This window comes from Xiphophorus couchianus, chromosome 11, assembly GCF_001444195.1.
Source record: "Xiphophorus couchianus chromosome 11, X_couchianus-1.0, whole genome shotgun sequence".
NCBI classification, from domain to species: domain Eukaryota; kingdom Metazoa; phylum Chordata; class Actinopteri; order Cyprinodontiformes; family Poeciliidae; genus Xiphophorus; species Xiphophorus couchianus.
The window spans coordinates 13,024,158-13,051,367 of NC_040238.1; the positions used below are offsets into that span (position 1 = coordinate 13,024,158).

The 27,210-nt window shown below is 39.5% G+C and overlaps 1 protein-coding gene and 1 long non-coding RNA gene across 14 annotated transcripts in view; one reads left to right on the forward strand and one right to left on the reverse strand.

The window, feature by feature from the left end:
* Positions 1-27,210, forward strand: part of ncam1a (neural cell adhesion molecule 1a) — a 295,827-nt gene that overhangs the window by 130,016 nt on the left and 138,601 nt on the right. The window lies entirely within an intron of this gene.
* On the reverse strand, positions 23,708-25,791 carry LOC114152652 (uncharacterized). Its single transcript, XR_003597197.1, has 3 exons — positions 24,814-25,791; positions 23,997-24,066; positions 23,708-23,882 (listed from the first exon to the last, which is right to left on the reverse strand). It is a non-coding gene; the product is annotated as an uncharacterized LOC114152652 (long non-coding RNA).

Consider the following 27,210-nt stretch of genomic DNA (forward strand, 5'->3'; position numbering starts at 1 on the left):
TTGGCAGAGTAATACCCCTGGCGCAGGATGAAATGTTGTTGCTAACTAAGGGGAAAGAAGGGAACTGGTGTAAGAGAGGAGTGAAGATGGAGGCATGGTCACAACCATACACCAATAGAAAGACTGAAGAGGTTGTCTGTATTCCTAACAGACTTTACTGATTGGCCAATCTGGGTGACCCAACAATTTTCCTTACTGCTGATTGGCTGAGCCCCTTCGTCTATACATATTACCTTAGAGCCAATGCAGTTTCCACTGTACATATTCATGCATGTTGAGGTGTATTTGTTGTTTGAACTATTTAAATAGTCAGTAGTCAATTCTAAGCGTCTTTAGAAGGGATGTGATGTTTTTGCAGATTTATTTATTTTTTGGTGGCTGTGGGTCCAAATCTCCACAAATACCGGATTCCGTTGTACATGAACATCCCTGTCTAGGCATAAAAAATGTTCTTAAAATAAAATAGTGTAGTTTATTTATGTTTCACCAAATCAGAATGTCAACCTTTACTATGAGCGATTCATATTTTCTGAATGCTTTCAAATTAAATTCAAATTATATCCGTTGGTAAAATCCCATCAGATTACAGGAAGTTGTTTCTTTCGCAGCAATCCATTCCTCTGACCAAGCATTTGGCAGCAATAAAGAGGAACCACATCCTTTTAACTGGAGTGAACCTCCAGGGTGTCACCTGGCCAAAACTGCTGTACGATAATAGAAAATACTGATTACCATCCGATGCAAATTCGTGATCATAGTTGTTGCTGCAACCTGTGGTGCAACCAGTGGTTAGGTTTGCTAATTTTCAGCAGGTCAGCTGGGGTTGAAAAACTTTTTTTTTCTTTTTTCCTTCAATATATGAACAGAGGTGAGTAGAGAAATTGTCCTCAAGAAAGAGCAGCAGTACTTCAAGATATTTTTACTCAAGTATAAGTAAAAAGTTATTCAAGTCAGAATAAAACAGTATTTGAAACAGAGGGACATTGGTAGCATTAAGATGCCTCAAATTAATACTCAAGTGCATGGAGATAGAATAGGTTGCTAGGCTTCCCCAGAAGAACTCCTTAGAGCACAATTTCAAGTTTTGCTGTGGTTGAAAAGCCAAGAAAAAAAAAAAAGAAGTCAGTTTTAGGATTTTGGAAGTGGGCTGATAGAGTACTGCACAGAAAAATCCAACATTTTGCACAAAATGTTCTGTTTTTTAATTCATGTTTCCATCAATAGATCAATAGGATCTGTAGTTTAGTGGTTGTGCAGCTAAAGAACTTGTTTCGATTCTTCTTGCTTTGGACGGGAAAGGCTGTGAGAGCCGAGCGGACACACATCTGTCCGTCTGGGGACAAACACAAAATAAATGCTTGCATGAACAGACCTAGTTCTTTTCTCCCTACAAGCATTTCTGTGGGGGGGGGCAGAGTTACTTATAGTGCTTTTTTGGTGAATGCTTTTGTTGTAAGCTAACACATTTTTACTCCCAATGTGGAGTAGTTTTGAAGTTTCTTTTTCTCAAAATCGTTTGCTGTGTTTGTTCGCTTTTCATTTTCTGTCCTATTCTGATCCCTCGTTCAAAATACAACACACTTATGAAAGGAAGCGCTGCCTCTATTTGTTCACAAAGTAACAACTGAATGACATATCAGAATATTTTTGTGGGGGATTTTATTTTTTGTTGTGGAGTTTTTCTGATCCCTCATCTCCTGTTTCTTCGTGCTAACCCTTGCAGGATGAGGATACCTGTCTCCAGTTGTCTTTGGGCCTACTAGTGACCTTTCTGGAGTGTACCTTCGAAAGGTCATAGTCCTCAGGGTAACACAGACACACAGGACAGGTCATAATTTTTGTTCCATCACAGGAAGTTGGAGTACCTGGAAAGAACCCACATATGAACATGGGAGAGGATGTAAGCTCCATGCAGACAGAGTCCAATAAGTTGGATGGATGGAAAAAATAGACTGAAGGCTGATTGTGGGACCAGCTTATTGAATTATATCTGATATTAGTCAGAAAGAAAGTCTTGCTTTTTGATGTGTACTTTGGGTTTCATCATAACCTGGGCATCACAGAAGGTTTTTAGAAAGATCATTTCAGAGGATGATGGACCGACTCTTAAAGCAATTAAGACCAAAAACAAGCGTTTGGTTCTGAAAACAGAGAGCTGAGGACTGAAAGAGCCATCTGTAGCCAGCAGTGGTTTCCTGCCTCTGTTGCGTAACACCACACAGAGGAATTGATTAGTTAACATTTAAGTCTCACCACAACACGACATTTAGGAATTGCTGATTTCTCGTTATTACACAACATCTATTAAACTGGAAACAAAACGCTCCTTCCTCTGAGTGAGGAATTTTAATGAATGGAGCAATTCAACACAACATATATTAAAAGTGTTCCCCTGGGTTTGGGTCTCTGGGCTGCGATCATCAATTAGTATGCATGCCTTAGGCCAAACCAGGAGCACAGTGATCACAGATTATTATTCTGTTTGATAATGAGTTTATTTTCACAAAGTGTTCATCCTTCTCCCTGCCCTTGGGTCTCTGGCTTACACTTGAACCTCATCTCATTCTGATACATGAAGTATTTTGCTGTAACATTTAACTGGCATATCCATTCATCACTGTAACCGAGTGAGATGGCCTGGGAAGAGCCTGGGAGGAAGTGATAAACTTGGCTTGTGCTTTGACAGAATCCAAGGGTGAATAACGTGCCCTCTGCACGACAGGAAGCTGCTCCCTTTTTTTTTTTTTTTTTCTTTCTCAGTTAAATTTTTATGGAGGGGAGCCCCTGCAGAGAGCGAACAGCAGAGATGGACTGTAAATTCACCCTGGTGATGCTTGTGTTAGCATAGGGAATGTAGAGTTGTCATCCATGTCACACCCACCCTCCAAACCCAGGCAGACTCCCTGAGAAGGCACAATAATAAGATGAACACTTTTTACAACTTCAGCTCCTATATTCCACTTTAAGGTTTAAGTGAGGCTGTTTTTTTTCCCCTTTTGGCTCCTGGTTATAAATATATAATGAGTGTTTTGACTTTTACATTACCTGTGAGAAGTCAGATGGATTTCTGTAATTAAGGAGGTCAGAAAGAGTAGAGGCAGACTGCACGGGGTAAAAGACTGGGCTGGAAAATGTTATTTCTTAATCATGTGTAGTTCTGGGGGTTAGGTGAAGTGTTAGCATAAGAGTGATTACACAATGTTAAAATCAGCACAAATCATTGGCGGCATCATTCTTTTTATTTGTGCTTGGGCTTTCAGCTGAGAATGCAGCAAAGTGAAAACATTATGGATGAATGTTTTCCGTAAACATTCATCCAAACTCTGATGCATGATGTGAAGAAAAAATGATGCTAAAATCTGCAGCTCCAGACTGAGAGCAGAAAAGGGTGATTTTTTTAATATCATTTTATTTGATAATTAGCAGGAAATGAGGGAAATGTTTGAGATCGGTAGCTTAGAGACGGAACAAACCAGCATCTTAACCAACACTTTTAAGTCTTTAGAATGGTAAAGACACATTTATGAAAAAAAAATAAAATAAGAAGAAAACAAACATTTCGGTTTTATTCAGACAGATGTAGTTTCTGCTCCAGTTCTGACCAACATTTGTTACTTTAGTGCATAATATCACTCTTATTTCACCTAGAAACCGTCAAGACGATACTTTTTATCAGTATTTCATGTAGTGGTTGTGTAAAACATAGTAAAAGTGAATGGAAACAGCTGAAAGTCTCAGTTACTTTAACACACAAGTCCATGGTTTATTTAAGAGGCAGTAACTGAATAACAGTAATGTAGTAGTTGTAATATTATTCTGTAGACGCTAATATAGTGTGCAGCTGGTGGCTGGAAGGGAAGTTGAAATACTGAAACACAGTCATATGTTTATTTGGCTCAGACAAGAAATGTAGATATGCAGCTTCAATGGCTTTGGTTCAATAAAGTGATCAACGGATATCAGATATTGTTTTCTATTGGAAAAAAAAAACCACGGTAAAATGTATTTCTTTTCTGTTTTGTGGCTCTAAAATAAGATAAGATATGCTGTGGGAGCTTTAGTATTCCAGTCATTCTGTTTTGACAAGGACATCATTTCTCCGACAACCCTTGTCTCAAGCAAATTCCCGTTGGATGTGAATCATAAGAAAAGCATTAAAATTAGTTAGATCATCCATAATTTGCATGTGAATCACATCACGGGGAATTGCTGCTTCAGAAAGCTCTAATGGTGTCTGAGAGGATTTTGATTTGTTCTGGTTGTTCGGGGGAAGCAAAAGAGAAAGCTGAAACAATCTCTGGATAGCATCTGAAAAAACAACAACCACATTTTTGCGTTGAGGTCCCACGCATCTGTATCACAAATCAGTATATATTAGGATTTTGTAGTTGTGATCCATTGCTGACTCTCTGCGTTAAATTGAGCCTGGGTTATTTTATCTGCTTACTTTGGTTCTCTGCTCTGAAATGGTCTATTTTATCTTCATGAAACTTCTGCACAACATCCCTGATAAAGCTTCATCTCCTCAGTGAACCCTCGCAGAAATGCTGTGATGTATTTATGCTTTAAATAAAACATGATAAGCAGCCAGTTTACACTGTGAAGTTTTTGCTTTTCGTGGCTGACAAAGTTTTCGAAACATTCCTGTGCTTTTTTTGCTCCAAGAAAAATTCCTCTTCTAACAAGCAGGAGGATCTCCCTGGGTGGTTTGGTGACCCATTACACCAAACCCTGAAATCCCCCTGAAAGAGAGAAAATGAAGACGGAACAGGCCTGAGCAGAAAAAAAAAAGGAAAGCCTTGTTAGTGGATTCATAAGTGGTATGTGGAGAGAGCTCGGCTGGCTGTGCCGCCGTCACTGCAGCTTGAACCGGGAGCCGTTTCCCAAGCATCCAGTGTTTCCTCCGGCAGGCTGCAGCCTTCGTCAGGAAGCCGCCTGTGACTATCCATGGTCGTATGAGCTACGTGTCAAAACAAGCCGTCCGCTCCGGTGGCATAAAGCTTCTCCTTCTGAAATATGTAACAGGGTCGGAGCGGATGTGGCACCCTGCTGCAGTGCAGCTGTTTACTGCTTCTGTCAGCCTTCATAAATCCATGCAGCGCAATAAAAGCCTGCTCTGTGACTCCACAGCACACCGCACCAATCAGACACTAATTATCGGTTTTAGAACATGTAGGTCACATGCTTTGTGTTTAATTCGCTTTGCAGGTAGACGTTGTAAGTTCATGGTGTCGACATGTTACGGAAATCTTCTCTTTCTGCGGCAGAAAGTGATTGTAATGATTCGCCAGAGAAGCTGCTTAAAGGACTGGAGTTTTCTCCGGTTGTGTGAATCAAACCCGGCCAGCGTTGTTCAATGCTAACCCCTCCTCCACCTGTTTCTGCAGAGTGCCGGTGGTCTAGCTAAATGAAAGCTGCTGGACGTCTCCACTTGCTTACAATTAGGACAAAAATGTTGCAGTTTGAAACAGTTTTGGTCGCCAAAAACATCCAGTCATGCTGTAAAAAGTGAAGGAGCGTCATCTGTCACTCCTATTGCAATAAAATGTTTTGCAAATAAAAGAATCTGAAAAATGTGGCCTGCATTTATGTTCAACCCACTGAGTCAATAATTGGTAGAATGGATTTTCTGTGTTTTGAGTTGCTTTTTGCACATCTAGAAACTAATTTTTGTTTGTTCTTAGACCGGATGGAGAGCCTCTGTTAGTGTTACCACAGAACCAACTCTCATTCTAGAACAGGATCAGAGATGAGAGCCTGACACCCGCTACCATCCGTTTTGGGAAGTTAGTATGCAACAACAACAACACTGGAAAAGAGCGTAGTAGCAGGATGGCAGATGCCCTGACCTCTGCGGCTTGTTTGTTTGTCTGCAGCATGACGAGCCCATGGGCCGACGCCACAGCTGACGTCATGGTTCGCGCTGAAGAACCCGGTATTGTACGGTGGCCCACTGGAGCCAGATTTTGTGTTCAGAGACACCCAACCTGGATCAGATTTGGTGTTAAAATGGGCGATTGAGCGTTTCGCTGAACCATCAACTTACATTTGTAGTTTATCCTTCCAAACACAATGAAAATAGCAAAGATCGTAACAATGTACAAAACTGGCAATAATCGCCTCTTCACAAATTACAGGCCTGACTCTCTCCTCCCTCACTTCTCTAAAACTCTAGAAAAACTTTTTAATAAGAGACTTGAACAATTCATAGACAAACATGCACTGCTCAACAGTAGTCAATATATGTTCTGGTATGTTCATTGGTTTCCATCATACTGTTCTCTGATGTTCTCTAACAAACCCTTGAGACCGCAAACTGAGATGAAATCACCCTCAGCTTGATTTAACCTCTAATCTGCTCCCTGATTGGGTGACTTCTGAAGACATTTGGTTGCACTGGATTATATTTAGGAGTATCAGAATAAAGGGGCTAAATACATCTACATGTCACAACTAATGGTCTATTTGGTTACTGTAGAATGAATTTAAATATTTTCTATTGATTGTTTTGTAGTTCTAGTGTAAAAATGTGCTTACCCTGCTGCGAGGCCCTGATATCCCTCTAATCAGCCTCAGTCGGCCCATTCTTAGTTAGACACCACGATATGGAGCATATTTCTGGAACACATGTGCTCATCATCTAATTACATTGTCTTGCTTTTTTAAAGGTTAAAATGAAGAATTGACTATTTGTTTCTATCTTTGCGTTATTAAAAAGAATAATTAAATATTCATTTAAGGATTTAATCTTTTCACATTTCAATCACTAAAAAGAGCAATCAATGAACCTGTTTGGAATCTTTTCTGTGGGAATCACCCAGTGGATCTGTAATGGTGGAAATCGAGCCCAGCAATGCTGCATTTGTTTCTTCCTGGGCGTAAATGTTGGCATTTAGTGAACCTCTAATTGATAAGTTGTGGCCTCTTTGCTCTTTGTCGCCTTAAAGATCCACGAATACCGAGAATTAGGAGAAGTCCAGGCTTTGCACTCGCCCTGTTTCTTTGTTTCTACTCTTTAGGCCTGTTCAGAATCGTATCTCTCGGTGCTTTGACTTTATTCTCACCTCACTGACCGAGTTCACCAAACACACCGGAAACACCAGCGTCGGTTCAATGACTCGCTGCTGTTGTGATGCAGAAAGCAGCTCGTAGCAGATCATGCTGTGGAAGTGAGACTAGGTTCACGTTTTAGGTCAAAGCTGAAAATTTGAAATAATCAACACAACATTAAACTTTGGCGTTTAGTTACAGTGTGTTAATATAAAGCATCAAGCAAACAGGACAAACGGCAGGTTTTTTGATCTAATACAAATTTATTTCATTGCACCTTTTAATCTTACGTGGCTCATTAAATACATAGAAAGGTAAAACAAGATATTTATCAGTATTATAAAAGCACCCTTTTTGCCTTCATTATTCTAATTTAGACCAGCTAAATAGTTTTAGTTCAGTAAGGATTGCAACAATTAGATCTGTTTGCTGCACAGATTTTTTTTTATTTTATTTTTTTTATTTCAAAGTCAGAAGTTTACATATATTTTCTTGTTTGACTTGGATCAAACTTACTTTTTACTTACCGGTAGTTTTCTTTCACATGTTCTCACTATAGTTTTCACTCCTCGTAAAGGAACAAGTGGAACTCATACACAACTTTTCAGCTCTGCAAAAGTTTCTACTGGGCTGAGATTAAAACGGATGGATGGCTGCATGCTTAGAGTCATCATCTATAAAGAAGACTATAGAGCTTTAACTGTTTGCCTGGTGTTTTTAGACGCCTCTTTTAATATTTCCAAAAGTTTTCTTTCCTTATGGCCTCTGTTCTGTGTACCGTAACATAACACCGCCTCCTCTGTACTTCAGAATTGGGATGGTGTTCCCAGGCTGGCGAGCGTCCCCACTTTTCCTCAAAACGTAACAATTGGTCGTTAATGGTCAAACAGTTCCTCTTCAGTTCGATCAAACCACAAGACACGTCTCCAGAAATCAGTCTGTCCCCGTGTGCACTTCTAAATCAGCTTTCATGCAGTCTGAGTATCATGGTCTCTCCCTTGCCGAGTGGCCTTCCAGTCCATATTGGGACTGAATAAGTTTACACAGTGAGAAAAAAAAAAAAGTTTATCTAAATAAATTGTTTTGATTGTATCATAAGGTGGATAGGAGGAATTATTTGTTATTGTTGATGATCAGATGAAGAAAATGTTAGTTAGCTACTTCAAATCTTCAAAGAGTGAACAGATCTGGGTTGTAAAATCACAAGAGTAACTGACAGTGATGTTGATGTTGTTTTTATAAATTATGAGCTCAAAGCGCAGTGGAGCCACCTGACAGCATGAGTGAATCGATTCAGAGGATAATCAGACACGGTGTACAGGAAATGGCTCCTGCCATTCATCACTCGGCTAAAAACAGACTCCTCCTGTTTGACATCATGTCATTTATCATAAGCATACGCAGCATGACTGATGCAAGAGAACATAATGACTTTATCAATAACTAATCATCTGAGACGGGTACATCAAAATCACTGTTTGCTTCGTTCTCAGCAACAGGAATCTTTTTATTACAGCTTGTCAAAAACGTGACCTTTATCAGCCGATCGGGGGCAGCTCTTCAAACCGAAGCACACGTCACCCACGGAGGCTAATGTCTGCCGACAGAATCGGCGTTTTGAAAAAAAGGAATCTTGTCATTTCTGCACATTTCCTGACGGGAGCAGCCGCATTAGATGGGAATCTAATTGCAACGACAGTTCACTGGTGGAGAAAGTGCTTGTTTGCTGCACGGAACGTAGTCAGAGGAATACTCCAGCAGGACGTCCTCATTGTCATACAAATGAGTTTTTCAATCGAAGAGATGCGATCATGGAGCCTGAAGCCATTTGTCATCCTCTTATTTGCACTCTCTGGCTTTTCCCTCAGACAGAGCTATCTGTTAAATTGCAAAGGAAGTGGTCATGCAGCAGAAACAGAAGGTGATGACTGCAGCTTCTTCTGTGTGATGAGATTTCAGCAGATAAAAGAAACGCAGCGTGCTGATAATGCAACAGCAGCTCACAGACTACCTGCAGCAGTCACACCGTCTGCTGCACGCCGTCCTGGAGCCAGGCTCTTCTTTATTTGTCATTGTACATGTGTGTAACGACTCTTCGTCTATTTCAGTCTGTTGATCTGTCATTCTTGCAAATCTTATTTTAGGCTGAAGCAACTGCAGTCGCAAAAAGTAAAAAAAAAAAACCTCAAGACTTCTCAAAGTGAAAGGAAATTATATCCCGTGTGGCCCCTCACAGTGAATGCAGAACTGAAAATGTTTTCAACTGATTTCATTTATTAAGCAAGAATTTCCTAAATGCACCCTGGCTAAATAACTACTTCCCCCATTGTTAAATCATGAAATAACCTTGACTAATTTCTGTTTTGGAAAAATGCGTTGCCACAACCTGAAAGTTGGTCGTTTGTAGAGAACTCACTGATATGAACTCAGCTGGTATTTGTGAGCATTTCAAGCAGCATTTGTGTTTGATAAAATGAGACCACATTGTGTTCGCGTTGCACAGCGTAGTGGAAATAGATCTGTTGTACAAAGCTCTATGTTAAATAAAGTCAAACGTTTTAAAATCTAGCTCACCAGGTTTAATTTCAGAAACTGGTGCACTGTATGAGGCGAGACAACAAAAAGTAATATAGAATTCAGACTATATTCAGTTTATTTTTATTTATTGGGTCAGGATGTCTTTCCATGGAGAAGAATAATTTAGACTGCAGTGGACCCCAGTATTTGTGGCATTTAGGGACCAAACTTCCTGTTGAAATCTGCGAACAAATAGCAGAGCAAAAATGAAAACCTCTGAGCCAGTGGTATGTTCTATGAGAAAATAAATTTAAAAAAATAATCTAGGTTGCCATTAAATCTGTGATTATTCTCTATTGTATTAGTTTGTTTCTGCAAAAAGGAACACCAGAGATAATAAAACCGAATCAAAACGTATTCCCTATACACTACCACGTATATGATATACATTTTTTACCAATGCATTGAACCCTTTATAGATACCAAAAACTGTTTCCTTTGAGGATAAAAATGTCCTTTTTGTTTTGCAAAATAAATTCTCTGCCAGTGCGAAAACATTGAAGGAAAAGGAGAGTTTGAGCTTTATTGATAAGACGACAGCCCAGTCAGCACACACACTCTGAGGTCTGATTCTTCACCAGCTCCCGTCTCGCCACCATCCATCATCCACATTTATGTTGGAGTTGGAGAATGACTGGCTGTGAAGCAACCGTCTCTTCTAGGGTTGGGATTTTCTTCCTTCCTATCGCCTTCGTTCCTCTGATTGATCCCTTTTCTTGTCACGTCTCCAACCCTGCTTATCCCTCGCTCACACAAACACCCCTCCGCTCCATATCCGTCCGTCCTTCCCTCCGCACCACCGGCAAATTCTACCTTACAACGACCTATTGAGAGAAACATTATCTAAAGCTATTTCTGTCAGAGAGAAAGGCGTAAAGTGAAGCCCAGCTGCCTGTTGGAGCATTACCAATCTGCAAAACATGAAACAAAACAACAAACCTGTCATTAGTATATGGATCTGCCATAGTTCATCTGCTTTGTGTGAATTCATTAACTCACTGAGCGTCCACTGCAACCCAAAGTATGCTAATCTCCTCCTATTTATTCAGCTCTAATGCAAAATGTTTAAACTAGCCTCATAAGAGGAATTGATTTCTGGGATGGCAGATGCACCCTACATGCATCATTCAATCTAGCACTGCATTGGAACTCGTTCTACATGATGTATTTTTCCTTAATTTTGTCTTGTGCAGTCAACTTTTAAAAATATATTTTATGTCTTGTTGCTTAGTCAAGATGGGTAACTTGTCCTTGGCTACACCACTAAACAAAAGTTAAGAGTTTGTGTTGTAATCTTTTTAGAGAAGAATACTTATGTGAAGAAAACTTAACTAATAGAATAAATGTTCCTGTATTACGAATGATTGTTATTCACCAGCTGTTAAGGCATTATTAGATGTTTGATATTCAATGGCCAAGCCACTGGTGTGGTCCTTGATCATGCTGGAAAAGGTGAAAGTCTCAATCAGTTTGAAGAATGTCAAGCATAGGACAGGTATGTGCTTGTGCATATTATCTGGTCTCTAATCTGGCTCCGCAAATTCAAATCCTGCTTGAAAGAACGACGGCAAAGATACCACACTCAAAAGTTGTTGAAATTATAAGCTCTTCTTCTTCTCCTGTTTGTCTTTCCAAGCTTGTTTGATTTTTATGACATTTCAATTCAGTTACAAGAAAAACTTCATTTATCCCAAAGGAAATGAAATGCCATAACTCATGACAAGGAGTCGTGGATGGTGAAGCTTTGGATAGGAAGCATCTCCTGTACCAGTCAGTCTTGCAACGGTTGTAAAGAAGCCTCTGCCTGAAGACACTGTTGCTGTATGGCAGTTTCATGACTGTCATAGATAACTGTGCTGACATGCTAACAGCTTAATATCCAGGCAGCAGAGATGATATTTCACAGGACCTTGTCCATCAGTTGACGGTCTAGCGCCAGGAATCGAACCTGGACCAGCAGCATTGTGGACTGAAGCCTCTATAAGTGGTGCACCTGCTCTACCATTGAGTTATCTGTTTCCCCAGCCGGCTGATATTTGAGCTTTTGAGATGCTAATCAGCTGCTCTTGGTTGTCTAAAAGAAACACATCGTTGCCACGGTTGCACATCATAGCAACTATCTGACAGTAATTAGTAAGAGCAAAAATCCTTCCAGCTGTACAGCATCCAAAACCAGAAGGAGTAATTGTCTACAGACAGAACAAATCAGAGCAGGAAAAAACAGAGCTGATCCAACATGCTGCCATCATGGACGGTCCAGAGTGATGTACCTCATGCATGATTTTTGCATAATATAATGACCTTTGATTAGTGCAGTTCTTAACTCTGACATTATTTACATCATGGCAATTTTTATCAGGTAGGATACAGGCAGTAAATGCATATTGTCCCCAAAGTTGACACATTACAAGCAGTAGAAGTGTGCAGGTGGCAGGATTGGAGAGTTTAACGAGGGTCGAACTGTGATGGCTTCATGATGATGGCTTCAATAACTACTGTGGATTTTCCAAGGAAGAAACAGTGGTGAACTTGCAGCAGGGTCATGTGCTGTAAAGGCTCTTTGATGCAGATGGGGAGTGAAGGGTGGTTTGTGTGGTCAATAGACAAAGCTTACTCCGATTGCTACAGAAGTTGATGTTTGTTCTGACGGAAAGGTTTCAAGATGCATTGTAAATCAGAGTTTGTTGTAACTGGGGCAGCAGAGCGAATATTCTGGACAGACAAGATGGACCTCCAGAATCTGCTGCTTATGTCTTGGTGCCAGACACTGCAGCAGACCTTCAGATGTCGAGTGACCACCAATCAGATTTCAGACATTAAAACAGAGCTAGCTAACCACAGTGATGCTCAGCTTCAAGGAGGTTATATTTCTTAACCTTTAACGTTGTGAGATCCGCACAACTGGGTGAACAATTCCTGCTTAGAGAATCAGGGAGGAGTTCCCTTTGGAGTGTGTTACTCAAGTTCTGCTTTTCACTTTATATAGAACAAATGAAGGAATGGGCCAGCAGAACTTTGTGTATGTTGAAGTAAATTCTTCTCTTTAGGGTTCTTCAGGTTTGATAACCTGAATGGTTTTTCCAGACTGTTTGAAAAACTTACAAAATGTAAGGATTTTTTTAAAAGCACTTTATATAGTTTGCCTTAATTCTTGCTTCATATTTCTAAGATGACTGCATGAATTCATTCAACTGTCGATGAGTTAGGCTCCTTTTGAACAAAATAAGAAATATATTCAAATGACTATATATTAACACTTAAACACAAAAAGATGGGAATGTTTTATGTGCTGCGAGTTTTCAAGTATTCTTCAAACCTTTCAGATAAGACTAACTAGACAGCTTGCTACATATATCCATATTGTCAAAAAGTGTAATATTTTGCTTATTTAGAATGTTTTCTTGAAAACAAAAACTACAAAATTTAGTGTTCTTTCACTCTATTTGACTAAAACCCACCTCAAACAGTCCTAACCACAGAAAGTTTTTATAAGTATACAACAGTCACTTTTATAAATACACAAAAGGCCCTTTTGTTTGATTGTCATTCTTCCTTATTAAAGCACGACATCAACATTACCCACAATTCAACTTACCGGCCAGCAGATCAGGTTACGGTTGCTGCAGACCACGGAGTTCTGGTCATTTAAGATAACATGACTTTCACTTGAACTGACTCCCCATGAATCCCTCTTAAGTTAGGGGGAAAATATTTTTTTGCGAATCTAATAACACTTTTCAATATGTTGATGTCTGCTGGAATCCCCTGAAGGTAAAACCAGGAATATTGTCTGTGTTATATTGTTCCTTTAAGGCTAATATTAATAAGACAACCAAGCCTTGGGTAGAAATGGGAATATTCATACTGAACAGTGAATTAATGTAAAAGAATTGTCTTACAGGTTTTTATCAAACTGCTTTATTAAACCTTTTTAATACTTTGCTTTATATACTTTATGAGCAGCTGGCCAGTTTTCTGTTGTTTTTTTGTAAATATTACACCCAGTGGTATCTTGACATTAGACTGAATGTAAATGCACACTGAGCTTCACTATGACGTCCCACTTTGTGTTGGTCTGTCACACGAACGTCCAGCAATACTTGCACTCATACCTAAGGGCATTTTAGAGAGGACAGTTAACCTGCAGTCTCGTTTTTGGACTGTGGGATGAAACTGGAGTGTCAGGATGAGGACAACATGCAAACTCCATGCAGAAAGACCCCAGGCTGGGATTTGAACCCAGGACCTTCTGCCAATTACACCACCGTGCAGCCAGGGGTTTTAATGTACATTATTTAAACATTTCGTAGCAGTTTGAGAAGAATGGGCTTCTGGTATTTGCAGGGCGTCAGGGACCACAACTGCCTGTGAATGTCTAAAATCCATGAATATTTGAGACCCTTTCTTAAAATGCCTATAACTCCTTTATTTTAGTATTTCATATACAATCATCATCAACAACTTCATTTATAAAGCGCTTTATCACAACCCGCAACTGAAACAAAGTGCTGAATATCAGTAATAGATAAATAAGATAAAGAAAGCATAAAAAACAAACGTAGTTAGACAGATGAGATCAATGGCAATAAAACAGATTGAGTAAAATCACGCCTCGGTTGCGTCGAAGGACAATGAGGAAAATACAAGTTTTCAGACGGATTTTAAAAACACTTTAATATGCATCAATACGCCCAGTGGAAATCGTCTTGGCACGTTAACAGAAGTTAACATTTCAAGTCTTGTCTCTGGTCTTGGGGTACAGCCAGTCGCTAACCATTAGCATGTCAAGTAGCTTTGCGCCTAAATGTAACTTCAAATATCAGAAAATCCAGGAACAGGCAACTTTTCTGCAAATAAATTAGTGATGTTCCACGAAATATTCACAAACAGGTTGGTGCACAAAAGGTCCACTGAATAATGATGAGAACGAGCGTGTAATTCTCTATGATGAGGAATACATTATTAGAATAGGAGGCAGCCAGGATCACCTGTGCTGGCTGCCTCGTGTTCGCTGCCAGCTCGGGGATCTGTCTGGAGGTTTTGCCAACGCGCTGGTTGTGTCTGACATGACGGCTCGCTCCCAGGGGTTAAGCATCATTCACATTCATACTGAGTGCAGCTTCTCACAGCCAGGCATTCTGAGAAACAACTGTCTTGCCTTTTCATCCACGCTTCCTCTCATTCAAACAGTTTCTTTTTGTTCAGCTCATGTTAATTATTATTATTTTTTAATAAAAATAGCTCCAATAACTGGAGCTAGAAAGGCCAAATAAGCGGCTCAGGGCAGATGACTTTTTCTGGTGCTTATGTTTCTTGAATTCGTGCGACGCTTTGTGTAGGAGGACTATCATCTTTCTTTCTTCTGTGTTTACCAGTTTATTCTTGCTGTCTTTGTATTAAACATTCCTAAGAGATTCTCTGAGAGCTGAACAATACTGTCAGATTTGCTAAAGGAGCAGGTTGTATGTGTTGTTGGAGCAGAAGGGCTTCTCATTGTTTCTGCTCATCTCGTCAGAGTCTGCGGTCTGCAGTCACTGCAATCTGCTTTTGGGTTTTGTGTTTTTTTTCTCACTGCTTCTTTGTTTGGTTTTTACACTCTTGCTTTAATTAGGTTCACTCAGCTTTCATTTATTCAGATTTGCCTTGTGTTTTGTTTTTCACCAAAGATAGGCTCAAAATGTTCACTCCCTGTGGTTTAGCATCTAAGGAGCTACATGCTAGCTAGAAAGAGACTAGCATGTTTTTGAACTTCATTTTCACATAAACAATAGAAATGTTTTCTCTCTTTTATTTAAAGTTTTTTTTTTTAAAAACTTTATTTAAATTAGAAAGTCCATCTATCTATTCCACCATTTTATAGCATAACCAAGCAACTGCTAACATCAGTTGTTATAAAGATGCCATTTATAGCAAATATGACTTAAAAGTAATTTCACTTCCTCGTTTAACGCCTTGAAATTGGGTCTCTGTCTCTTTAAGAAGCTCCTGCTCTTTCTGAATCGCCGCCTTCAGGAAGTCATCACAACATAGCTCCTCTATTAACAGTTTAACAACGTTTATACCAGCGTTGTGCACTGAGAAGTAGCTCCTATAATGAGCTCAGCAGATACGCAGTTCCACCAGGCATTTGCTAATTGCTGCTGGCTAGTCTGAAGGAGCTGAGTGAGGGAGCTGTGGGGCAGGGCTGCTCTGTGAGGCAGAAGCTTGGAAGCCGAGGAGCCGCAGTTTTTAAAGGATTTCTCAAACAGGCATGAAACAGTCAGGGCAACACTCCAGGTGTGTTTTGGGGGAAATAACATTAAAACAAGATATAAAACTCAAAAAAGCTGATTTTATTTAATGTTGACCCACTAAGGCCAAACTTTTCAATCTTAGTTTCATCAGAAACATGCAACTCTGGATGTTTAATGAAACCTTAAGCCTTTGCTCGGTTTAAATGTGACGTTTTCTTAGGATTTGAGATCAATCTGCTGCTAGTTGAACATGAGAAAATTTAAATGTGTGGGTTTTTTTTGTTTTGTTTGTTTTTTTCTTTCACTCAGACTCATACAATCCCAGCAAAGATGTCGAAACAGAAGGATGGTGAAAAGCAGAGGAGCAGATGCACCAGAATACCATCCAGGCCTCTGTGGGGTGTATGGTGCTTGAAAATACAGGCATAGTCAGGCATCAGGACTGGAGATCTGTAAACAAATTACGTGTATGCTAATTACGGTCATTTGGCACAAAGATGCCAGAAAGAGAATTAGATTTTGGCTCTGAGTCCAATGACTGTAATTTACTTAGGTTTACTTAGCTTTGGCGAAGCTCTGGGTGATGGCCTCCTGCTTGTGTCCATGGAGGCTTGGAGTACCTGATGCTACAATGGGCCCTCTGAGCTGGAATGTTCTTAATGCACTAAATCTGTGGGGGCTACCGCTGCTTTTTGAGTAATTAAACCAAAGAACGTCCGTCATCATGTTAGTCAGTCAAGTTTGTCTCCACAAAGTAAAGAATAAACTGATGTCGGCTCCAAGGTCTTCTGGTAAGGAATGAGGAGAGGTGCGGCTCTCCGCTGCAGGTTTGATTTATAACCTGCTGGCTGCAGCCTGACCAGATCTATTGCATCACCGTCCAGGTCTGAACTCCAACCACAACTTGCTGTTGGGGCCGAGATAAAGCCAGCAGGAGATAAAGGCCGTCCCGTATCTGAACTAAAGGGCAACAAAAATCTGAATCTGTGGTTGTTATCACGCCTCTGTTATGTGAGCAGCAATTACTGATTGCAGATTTTAACACAGATTTGATGCCAACAGTCATTTCGAAATGAAATGGCACTTTATCCTTTTCTCTAATGCCCTTATTTTGTTTAGTATCGGCACTCTTTGTCCTATCATTTTAATTTTCTGATGAAATTATTTTTTTGTGCATTTGGATGCAAATGAAATCCCTTGTTATGTTCTCTTTTTTTTTTTTTAGCAGAGTACCAATTGTTTCTGTACCTGTTCAATTTCATTCACCTTGACGAGAACAAAACCTAATTTCCATCCCAGTTCATGATGCTGCCACCACCATGTTTCATTGTGGGTATTCATACTTTGTTTTCCAGACAATAACAGATTCTTACCCAGGATTTTGTGATTTTTTTTTTTTTCCTTTGGAAGAAAATACTTCTGCCATGAAAATCTACTGTCCGTTCCAGAAACTTAAACAATTAGAGGGATTGTCACATGCAGAGGTTTAATCAGTGTGTGCCCCTTTGTACTCTTCAGGCTTTTGTTTTGTGTTTGCCATAAATTCTAGACAAACATCCAGTTTTGTGAAGCTACTGTTGCCTCCAGTTACTAATCGCTGTCTTCGCCGTGTCAAAGGATTTCATTGGCATAAATGTTGTGGGGAATTTTTCTGTCCTCTTCTCCTAACTTACATCTTAAATTTTTTCTCACATCTTTCTGAAATCCGCTGCTTCATGTGAAGGGTGTGAATGAACAGATGTCATGGAAACTCTATGAAGACATCTGGACCCTGAACTTCAAGTTTACCAGAGTCACTGAAAGTTAATGGCAAATGTCTTTGAGTCCTGAAAACTGAATTTTGTCAAGCATCAGTTAGTTTGCACAACCACAACATGCAATGAGGCTCTACAGCTACAGTTTGATCTCTGTTTGATCATTTTCCATTCTTTTAGTGGTGTACACATATTGTGAAGAAAAAAAATTCAAAAGTTTTAATATAGTTTGATTTAGCTGTGAAAAAAAGAAAAGAAAAGAGAATTGCATTTGAGAAGGCGGCGCAGGTGAGCGCCTCGGCAGCAGTCGACCGTGTGTGAGCATGCGGCGAAGCGGCGAGACAAAAGCCAAAGTGAAATATTTCCCTAATCCTGTGAACGATGACTCATCGCATTATTCAGAGTGGCAACAGAAATTCAAACGGAGATGAATCTTGTACGACTGGCTCGTTTGAAAAGGGGGGGGGGGAAATGACACATGAATTGCTTAAGGCACACTTTCTGCATTACGAAGCCAATCTGGCAGAGCGTGGAAGAATTGTGAAATTCAATAATTCAGAGAGAAATTACTCCTATGAAAGGAAATATGAATAATTCAGGGTATTATGACTTAAATGAACTATCAGCTGCATTCAGAATGGCGAGGGGAATTATGATTAATTCCACGTCTGGATTAATAGTGTTTTAGTCGACGTGTCATCTCGTATCAGCACGTCTGGCCGTCCACTGATGAATTTAGCGACTTAAAGAATGGAGAGAAGAAACTTCAGCTGTCGGCTCAGTGCTGGTCCACCTGCCTGGTGGTGACTGATGAATAAAACAATCTGCCGGCTCCTCAGTCCAGGAGATGGACCTTTGAGGAGGCTAGGTGCAGCGGCGCTCCTCCGTTAACCAACTGAGATGATGGAAGACGACACATTCATTCATCTGACATAATCACTTGGAAAGGCAGGCAGTTGTCCCCACCAGCAGCAGTGATCAGCTGCTGCATGCAGGTTGGAAACCGTGAAGGCAAACTTTCCTCACTGACACAGTCAGGAAATGCCGAGACGACGACAAGATGAAATGGAAACTGAGAGTCCAGGAGGTTATGAAACTTTTGTTTTGCCGTTGTATGTTTACAGACTCATTTCCGACCTTCCATTCATCAGCAAGGTTTCTGAAAAAGCCGCTTCATCATTTAAGCAGCCACTCGTCCGAGGTCTTTCAGTCTTGCTTCCGTGCTCACAATAGTTCTGAGACTGTCCTAGTCAAAGCGTCCAATGCCATCTGCATCGATGCAGACTGGTAGGACCACCGTATTGGCTCTTTAACGTCTCTAACGATGTGTCATATTCAGTGTTAATAATGCAAAATGTATGCATAAACACTCACAAAATGAATGCGTATATTTGTTTACTATGACAAATGCATATAATAAATGGATCAAGCACAAAGCATAAATGCTGGAACAAATCTGCAATTACCAAGCCAGAACTACAATATGTCCAGCTAAGTAATCCAAATGTACTAAGATTAGATCTATTTTTTTGTCTACATGTGTTTAGTTTTATTGAAACACTGTAAAACATCCAGTGTAGCAAAGAAGAACTGAAAGTTCAGGATAATAAAAGCATATCTTTTTATATTTCTTTGTTAAATGATGAGCAGTAAAGACAGAAGGAGTTCAGATTGCTGTAACCTGGAAACTCCCTGCTGTTTGCCATCTAGACGTTAGCTTGGATGTCACTGGTTGCATCCTGAAGTTGAATCAGATCTGATCAGAACGTTCTTGAAACTGATGCAATCCTTCTCTGAGACAGAGTTCATGCTAAATATATAAGCAGGCAGCTGTGTTTCAGACTCGCTTGTAATCTTATTTCTTTTTTTTGCCACCTTCAGGCTCCACCTGTTTGCTCCGTGTTTCACGTCACGACGCTGTGAACTATGGGTAATGCCCTGTGGCTACAGTGTGCAGGAATGGGAAGTTTTGGAAAGTTTGCATGAAGGTGTCAAAATATCTAAAGGGAAGAACTCACTGTTGACAGGCTGACTGGAGATCAGGCCCAAAGCTCTGCAGGTTTAGCAGGAAAGAATGAAACTGATTCCCTGACCAAGTTAATATGGAAACTGGCACCAAACTGGTTCTGTTTTTTATTTTTAAAAAATGCAAATTGAGAGAGGACTCTGCATAGTCTGGACTCAGCAGCTTGGAATTTATGTTTTTGTTTTAGATGTGCACTTTTGAAAACCTCAAGTTAAAATTCTGAATAAAAAAATGATGTCATCATAAAATAATGAGATTCTGAAAGTTTCCCCAGCAGATCAGATTTGGGATCTTCCGCTCCAACAACAAGAGAATTTGTAATCTCAAGACTGTTTGAATTTGTCATCACAGTAAGCAGATATTTAGATTTTATCTCAAGATGTGAAAAAACAACAACAAAAAAGAAATAAACAGTTGACCTCCTAGCATCGGGTAATAGGATTGATAGAATAGAATGAGACATGACATCGTGACAAAACAAGAACGAGATGTACTTCAAGAAAATGAGATCGCACTGTCACCTGAACAAGAGAAGGCGAGACGAGGAAAATATAAGAAATCCGAGTGGAGTTTCTTCTTACCTCACATTAATGTGAAAAACAAAATTCTTCCTGTGATGCAGCTTAATGTCCCCCAATTCGAGTGTGTGGCTCTGACGATGAACTACACAATTCACGAGCTTTTATTGCTTGGAGCATGCTGACAAAAAACCACAAACCATGTGAAAATATCAACAAACCACATTTCATAGTTGGATTATAAAATAAAATTTTAAAAAATGAGACGTTTGGAAAAATCTGGAGATCCTAAATATAAAATGTGCAGGGAGCCTGTAAATAATGACATTTTGCAGCTGTTTATGCTTAGCAAGTGTAATAACTATATTACAACGTTATGACAATGTGCTGCTGTCAGCTCACTGTGATAATGTAAGGTGGTGGGACGCGGTTATTGGCTTCAGACTCATGAAACAGAATCAGACTGTGAAAGGCAAAGTTAAAACATTTCACCAAGAGTGTGGAAAATCCCCAACTTCGTTGGATTTATTTTACAGTGTTAAAAATGTTACTTGTAAAGTAGCAAGAAATATTTCTTTGTGTCTGTTCCTCTGGTTTGTTTAAAATATGCAGCACAGTTTGACTTTCTTCCATTTGTTGATATTTTGGGGCTTGAACAGGAACGGGAGAAAAGGGAGAAAAAAAACTCTGAGCGAGATTTTGTTTACCCTCTTGAAAAATCAATCGCCCTCCTGCTGGCAGACGGCGGGTTTGTCACGTCCAGAGCTCAACCAGTGATAAAGCACTTTCCCACTTTTCCAAATGGATCGCCTGCTTGCTTCCAAGGTCACTGCGGCTGCCATCTGTGACTGAGCGTATATGTTTGTGTGAATGCCAAAGGCGGCGGGGACGGAGGGGGGAGGCGGGAGGGCTCGGCTTTGATTGCAAATAAATGTGCTGCTGTGGATGTTCGTCAAACATGGAGCTGATGCTTGCGCAGAATGAGTTTATAAATCATTGAAATCGCAGTGTGTGTGTGGGGTGTGTGTGCTGACACAGGGACGGATTTTGCCGGTGAGAGTTTGGAATGCAGTTGTAATCTTAGACATTTTACTTTGTTTTCCCACAGTGTTTGCCGTTTTCAGAAACCCGTGCTTCATGACACTCATGGGCTTCCATAATGAGGCCTCCTCCCCGTTCATTCACATTTAGGTCAGTTTCCGCTAAGTGACCACTGAGCTCCATCTGACTCCTCTTGTCCCATTTTCGCGCCGTGCGGTTGGGATTTGACTGATTTAGTGTGACACGGTGGTTTTGAAACGGCTTCCCAGAGGCCAGGACTCTGCTCCAGTTTATCTGGATGTCTTCCACTAAATATGCAGCGGCAAAGTGACACCAGGACATGAACTCGGTCGCAGATCGTACCGGAGCTTTACAGTGGGATGAGCAGCTTCGTAAGGACCGTGTTTTCAGACTCGTCCTACAGAAGAGTGTTTGTTTTATTGGTATGAGTCTGATGACTCCGAAACGCTGTTGGATGAGAACAGGACAATAATCATACCGGATTTAGTTTATTTATTTCTAGAATTGCGCCTCTCGTGTTTCATTCACTATCTTTTTCATGTTTGTACAGCTGGGAACAGCTAATAGCATCTAAAATCTGAGGTGATACCTGCACCATGACTCTGAATCCCAGAGGAGTTTAAAAGGAGTGCTGTATGGTTCGAGCTATGACAATAATTCGTTTTTCTCTTTTGATACACAAAGTGTTTTTGAATACAATTGAAGGATGTATTCAAGACAAATGGATCCAGTTTGCGTTCATTCATATATTTAGTCAAAAAAACATATTCAGATTCAATTACATGCACTCCAGCTTGATCCAGCTTATGAAACCTTCAGTGAAAAAGCATTTGCCCCATTACAAACGTCTTGTCTTTTTGCTTTTCTGTCATATTTAAATTTTTCAGTTTCACATACTGATGGTGATGTCAGAGAGAGAGAGACCCCGAATAGACACAAAATGCAGTCTGTAAATGATGATTGAATTTATTAAACCATCCTAAGCAACCTGGCCCTACACTGTTAGACCTTTTATTGTAATTTTACAGTAACTTACTGGCAACACTGTTGCCAGTAAGTTACTGTAATTACCATTCTACAGTACCTTTACTGTTATGATATTTCACAGTTAATTTTTACTGTGAGTGTGCTTTACAGTTATAACTGCATTACTGTAAATGTAGTTTCTAGTATAATACAGTAATTGTATTTTATAGTAAAGCTGGTCTACTGTAAACGTGTTTCACAACATAATGTCAGAGTTTTACTGTAAATTAAAGTTTACATTTCTTTAAGATAAGAATATTTTACCATAAACCGAAAAATTTCATAAAAGAAATTTTAGTCCAAGTATAACAGGTATTTATTTTCAGCAGATTTGTAGAAATAAAATCCATTTACATATTCGCAATGTCATAAAAAACAATGTCACAATACAATATAATGTGCTGTAAAACAACAAAACCATAGAACACATTTCCTACATCAGAAGATCTTTTATTCCATTCGTCAAACAAAAGCAGTGGGATCCATCTTGTGGAAGCTGAACTGTAAAGAATAAGACAGACAATGTGGGAGGTCATGAGATGGTCAGGAAGTTATCTACATTTTCAAATCGACAGTAAGTTGACAAATTAAGCTGAAGTGACAATGTTCACATGCACAAAATCTTTGTCATAAAGCAGCATTAAGTTGATAATTTGTTTTAAAAAAAAAATCAATTGGACTGAAGTGATAATAGAAGCTGCATAAAGAATGAGCAGGACTGGCTTCACTTCAGGTTTTTGGATTGTTTATGGAAAAAGCAGTCAGTCAGTCTTCAGTAATTCAAAAGATTGTGTACTACAAATGTCCCCAAGGGGACGATGAAGTACAACAATCTTTTTAGTCATTTTGTTGGTGCTGACGGATTACTGCAAAGGTGTGCCTAATAAACTGAAAACTGCATAGTATAAAAATACACCACACTTAAACGACCACACACTTATACATTTCTGTGATTTATTAAGAGATGCAGCGACATCCACTTTTTACCACGGACACAGAAAAGATGCAGGCTACTCTAAAGGGCTATTGTGTAGGAATCACATGGCATTTATAAATAATCATTAAAATCAGATTAAAAAGGCTAAAGTAAAGTCAGAGCATGCAAGATAGGAGGAAAAGACAACAAAATAATAAACATTTACATTTGGTAAAATACTTACCTAGTTGGAAGTCCTCCATTCAAATTCAGCAAGTTGTTGGAAGAAGGTGGTGATCCGGGAGTTGACACTGACTACTTTCCTCTTGACAAGACTTCCCGTCTTGCGGCTTGTACCGACTTTGGCTGTGCATTTGGTACCAACATCTGGATTGATCCTCACAAAGAATCTTTTAACAGAAATAAAATATATTAATTGTATTTTTTAATGAAGACGTACAATACAGCAATCAGCTATGGTTCTTCATCATCAGTCAAACTGTCATTAAATTTAATTCATAAATGGCTTGGTGTAGAGTACTTGCCATTGTATCATCTCCAGCGTGGTGGATGCTGACTCCTGATACTCCAGATTGAAGACATAATATGACCCAAAAAAGACAGCAAGGACGCTGGCAAAGTCATGTAGTTGCTCAGGCTCGAAAAATACCTTCTCCTCCATACTGACCATCCACCGGGTTGCAGACATCAAGCTATTTCCTAAAATAGACAAACCCTTGTCAGGCTAACGCTAGTGAGTAAAAGTACAGACTACCATAACAATTACATACATTGCTATGAAAAAATTATAGTGATAGAAAATATTCCTCTTACCAAGCATGATTACCCTTGGTGTAGTGGGTAAGGTCATTTCCATTTCAACAGACATCTTGGTGGAAGATACCTTTAAAACATAAAAGGAATACTCTCTTAAATATGAATTACTGGTAGTAATTTATATTTAAAGGGCCAGTTCACCCAGATTACAACAGGTTTTTGAGAACCTCATCCCGGAGATTAGACTAGACTTTACCCCTACATCCTGCTACCACTCTGAAACAGCGGATGTGAATGACAGTTTGTGGGGCTAAATGCATTTTTTAAAGCATTACATTCCACAAGTGTTCAGTCTGACTTCTGCAATGGCGGTGACTCCTGTGCATGTGGGACCTGAATGCAGAAAATGTTCTGAAGGAAGCAGGACATTGCTCTATTCCACATGCAAACCGATAATTAGCTCTGTGTTGATGTTTCTTCACATGACTACAAAATTCTGTAAATTCTGAAGTACAAATGCTGCAGAATTTACACCTGTGCATAGTTGCACCTGTTAGTACTGACTTAACTTTAAATTTGCAGGATCATGGTTTAAACCTGTGAACAGTCCTTATGTGTAACCAGGGTTGGAAATTAACTTTTTTGTCCACCTGCCACTGTGGCTGAACCAACTCAAAAAATAACAGAAACTACTTTAATGTTTTTCACCTTTGTCCTCATTTACAGACTCTTATACACTATGTTGGAGATGTAATGGTACTTTAGCAGGCTAACCAGCTGTAGCAAGCTCAAAGTTATAGATTAGGTTAGCTGCTCCTCTACATTTCCAGACTATTTTGTGGCTTCAAATATGTTTGAAGAGCTGTCTTTTTACCTGTTGTCTTGTCTTTTGAAGAGATGAAGCTATGTTAGCAGTCAGCAGGACAGAACTGCAGAGCCACTTGGAGGGAAAAAGCTTGGGAGTTAAAAAAAAAGGTCATCTGAAGAAAAGAAAAAAAAGAACAAAGTTAGAAATTCATCCTTGCTGACCTACGTAGCTAATCTGCACTTTTAACATTTGCAAGATCATGGTTTAAACAAATGAACAGTCATTAGATGTAAAAAAAAAAAAAAAAAAAGGGGGGGGCGGGGGGATCAATTATCAGTTAAGGTTATATTGTTCGACAAAGGATGTAGCAACAATGCTAACAGACACTCAGCACTGAGCTCATCTCAACCCAAAGCCGCCCGAGGAAGATTAAGCGGCAAAAGTCAAGCTAAAACCTTCAACGGTAAAATTAGCACCTTAGCTAACGTTAATTCCGAACCAGCTCAAAAAATAACAACATCATATTTTCCTTTCTTTCACCTCATTTACAGACACGTAACTTATAACGTTGCAATATGCCAGTTATATAAAACACCAGAGTTAGTAACGTAAAGGTAACGTTATGTTACCAGGTTAACCAGCACAAACCAGCTCATGCTATAATGCTAAGTTATAGCATTATAGCATGATGCTATAAGCTACGTTAACTCCATCTAAAATGTACATTTCCAGACTAGGTTTTGGCTTCAAACAGTTTTCTAAGAAGTGTTTTTTTACCTGTCTTGAAGAGCTGAAGCAGTGTGAGCCCACAGCACGGAGACAGAGCTGCACTTGGAGGGAAAAAGCTTCGGAGTTTAAAACAAACGTCATCAGAAAACAGTTGGAAGTGAAGCCACGCTTGATGACGTAGCTAGATAAACTGCATGTTAATGTTAGCTAGGATGTGAAAAAAACAAAAGTACATGCTCTCTTTCTGCCTTAAAAATATGTTAACCACTAAAGGAGTAAAAATACAGAAACAGGGAACCACGATGAAGCAGGTTGGAAATCAAATATAATTCTTACTGTATATTATAAGTACAGAACCACTACTGTAATGTGTAAACAGTAAATTACTGCAAATTCAAAACATACAGTAAGTTACTGTAATACTATGTACTATACCCATAATGCAATGCAAATTACAGTAACTACTTGTAAAGATGTCTTATGGTAGTTTTACTGGGCATTTTGTGGTATTTAACTGTAGAAAATACAGCAAAGGATAACAGTGTATGTGGAAAATGTTGTCACTGCTCCTTTAAAATCATGATTTGTTTTAACATGACTGACCCTTTATTTTAGCAAGCAGAGTTCAATTTCATTAACCACACCGAGGTATAATCACTGCCAGATCTATAGAAATGGGAAATCACTGAACTGGAACATGAAGTAGGCAAAGACACTCTTATTTTCCTTACTTCAGGTATGAATTCTTGAGTCAATAATCAGAAAAAGACTGAGCAAAAATGATATCAATAACATATCAAGAAGAAAAACAACACCACTGTCCTGAAACAACACAAAGGCCCGTTTCACACAAAAATAAAAGATTAAAAAAATAAATGAATAAATCCCCAAGGCATTTGGGAAAAAATAAGATGATGTGGATGTTTTTTGGCAGATTTGTGTTTCATCTGACATAAAACTAGCACAGCATTTAAGAACTGAATATTAGCCTGATAGTCAAACATAGTGGTGTTAGATTAATGAGGGGGGGCGGGGGGGGCTACTTTGTCAGGTCCTGGACAAACAAGTAATAGAACCATATATTCTGTTCTGATCCAGAAATTGGCCATCAGTTCTAGATTTTTAGCACGCTCAGGTCATGCATGAAGACAATAATCCCAAGCACGCCTGGAATAGTGGCCTAGTCAATGTCTGGACTTAAATCCCACCATGATGCTGCAGCATAATCAGTTAAACCCAAACCTGATGAAGTAAATGGGTTTAGCAGCATATTCAAATGGACCCTGGCTGGTTTAGACAGAATGAAATTATTATCTGAAAACAGGTTTTTGTATTTATTCAGGTTGCTTTTTGTTTTTAAAATGGATTTGAAACATTTGAAAGTGGAAAATCAGAACCAGTCGTAATCTGGAAGGGAACCAACAGATTTTTCATCCCCAAGACATTTGCACTGTTTACCTGGGGCTGTATTAAAGAGTATTAAATCTGTTGAATGGGAACTGTCTGGACATAGAAAGGGATCGTGACATTTCATACATGACGCATGTTGTCATGAAAGTGAGCTCAGTCTGCGTCCTCCATTCATGCCCTCTGTGAAGGTGACATTAAGAATTAAAATTCAGTTTGCAGACCACATCCTTCAAGCATTAAAACCTGAAAGCTGAATGCAATCTTTTCAGGCGAGCTCAACTGCTATTACATTTTCTTTATTCGTAACAAATCGGCCCCTGAGGA